General features: G+C 33.2%; 1 pseudogene; it reads right to left on the reverse strand.

The window, feature by feature from the left end:
• The window catches only part of LOC114610135, a 4,323-nt pseudogene extending 2,233 nt beyond the window's left edge, over positions 1-2,090 (reverse strand).
• Between the last annotated feature and the right edge of the window lie 444 nt (positions 2,091-2,534).

Here is a 2,534-nt window from a genome sequence, read left to right on the forward strand (position 1 = left end):
CATATATATATTCTCTCTCTCTCTCTCTCTCTCTCTCTCTCTCTCTCTCACACACACACACACACACACACGAGTTTTCCTGTTGTATAAAGTTGTATGTACTCTTTTCATGATTTTAGCATTTTCTATTAATTGAAATGGGAAATTCTTATTTTTTCTCATGTAGTTCTATTATTATAGTTACTCAAGAAAGATGACTACAGAGGTTAAGTGTGCAAGTCTGTTGCTTCTCAGACTTACACAGAAAAAAAAAAAAAAAAAAAAAAAAAAAAAAAAAAAAAAAAAAAAAAAACTCTGAATGTTCTTTAATCCCAATATTTGAGAGGAAGATATAAGCAGATCCCTTATGAGTTCTTTTGAGCCCAGTCTGGTCTGCATACCAAGTTTCAGGTAAGTCAAGGCTACATATTAAGATCCTTTCTCAAAAAATAAAAGGTTTCACATTGAGTTAACTTTATGGTTTTCACATGATTCCAGACCTTTCTACTTTCTGTATTTGTATACTATGTATTTATAAAATTGTAAGATTGTCTCAGACCATTTTTTCTTCAGCCATAGACAACAAATCAGGGACTTGGGCAGATTAGATAGTATTGTATTGCTGAGTACATTCCCAGACCCTTCTTACTGCTATCTTCAAAAGATATTAACTGTTAACCTTTGCCATAGAACATGTTTTTATTTGAGCTTTGTTGTGACATTCTTTGTGACTTTATGTGCTAACTGCATACTTTATAATTTTCAAGGGTCATTAAATAATTAGTGTGTGAAGTATAAAATATAGTTATGCTTTCATGAAATTCAAAACATCATTTTGCCATTTAAAATAACTATAGTTGTAAAAAGAATACTTTCATTTGTAATCATATTTACAATATTTTCTAATGGGAATTATTAGTGATTAAATACAGTAAACTATTGCAGTTATGAATTAATTCATTTCTTCAGCTATCATAAAATAATCACATTAAGATAATGTTGCTTATTTTTTTTCTGTCCAGATATGAGAAATACCTTGGGTTGCAAAGATAAATAATGTTAGATTATAATTCTACAAAGGAGATAAGAAAAAACTTATGTGTATTTGAGCTACAAAAAAATAAAACTTTCTTTTTCAGGTGACACTGAAACTGATGAGGCAAGCAGTAGGGAGTGGTATAGGACAGTCAACACAGTAGTCCCTCTTCATTCAAATTTTCTTTTATGAGCAAATGATGACTTCTTTATTCACAGCTTAACTTTTTGTTTATATGTGCCTGCAGCCAACCATACTGTGAGCATCTTAAGTGGAAAATTCTTGAAATAGGCAATTCATAAGGTTTAGGCATTCTTAAGAACATTATGACATTCTCAAGAGCATCATAAAGTCTTATGCTATTTTGCTCCACTCTGCCTGGATTGTGAAATTTCCATTTGAATGGTGTTTGCATGCCATACACTCCATCATCCTTTTAGTAATGGAGTAGTTATGTTGCTTATCAAATCCAGTATCATAGCATCACCTGTGTTCAAGTCATTGATCCTTGCTCACTTAGTAAATGTCCCAAGCAGTGATGCTGGAAACTGGAATATTCCAAAGAATCTTTGTTATATAATATTATCATATTTAATATTTTATTCCTTTAGGTGAACAGAATAAAGTTCTTAAAGTAATAAGGAAAGGAAAAAAATCAAAACTAGGGGCTCCAGAGACGGCTTAGTGCTTAAGCCACCAGTTCATTGTTCTTCCTGAGGACTCAAGATTAGTCCCAAGCATCTGTATCTGGCAGATCACACCTTCTTGTGACTTCAGCTCCAGGGCATTGAATGTCTTCTTCTGGTCTCAACATGTACTCACAAACAGATGACATAATGTAGGCATATGCATAAGTAAAAATATAAAATATAAATCACTTAAAGCAATAAAATCATTGTTAATGTTGCTAAGATCTACAACACAGAGAGCTATTTTAAGATAGTACACATTTTCATCACCACATATATTATATATTTATAATATTATATTTCTTGTGAGTTTTTAATTTCTTTCAGTGCTTACTTTATAAACTAAAATTTACCCGATACTCGTGTCCAACAACTGTAGTATACATAGTGTTACGTACCTCCTGTGCACTTGGGTGTCACTCAGGCCTTACACAAAATACATGAGATCCCTCATCACATGTAATTTTGGGTGTCACTCAGGCCTTGAACTTACATGCTGTTTCTCACCACATATAATCTTGAGTGCCACTCAGGCTTACACAGGGTACATGATGCTCCCAATCACATGAAATCTTGGGTGTCATGAAGGCCTTACACAGGGTACCTCATCCTTTGTTTGTTTGTTTTTGTTTATGTTTTTTTAATCACATGTAATCTTGGTGTCACTCTGAGCCTTGATCAGGTAAGTGGTGAACCTTATGACATGGAGTATTAAATATCACTCCAAGTCTTGGACAAGATATATGGTGCTCTTCAAAAGCCAGGAAGGGGTACATTGCTAATCTACTTAGAATTCATGAAGATATGCTAGCCTAAAGTACTCAGGTATT

This window comes from Grammomys surdaster, unplaced genomic scaffold, assembly GCF_004785775.1.
Source record: "Grammomys surdaster isolate TR1022 unplaced genomic scaffold, NIH_TR_1.0 126029, whole genome shotgun sequence".
In the NCBI taxonomy this organism is placed as follows: Eukaryota; Metazoa; Chordata; class Mammalia; order Rodentia; family Muridae; genus Grammomys; species Grammomys surdaster.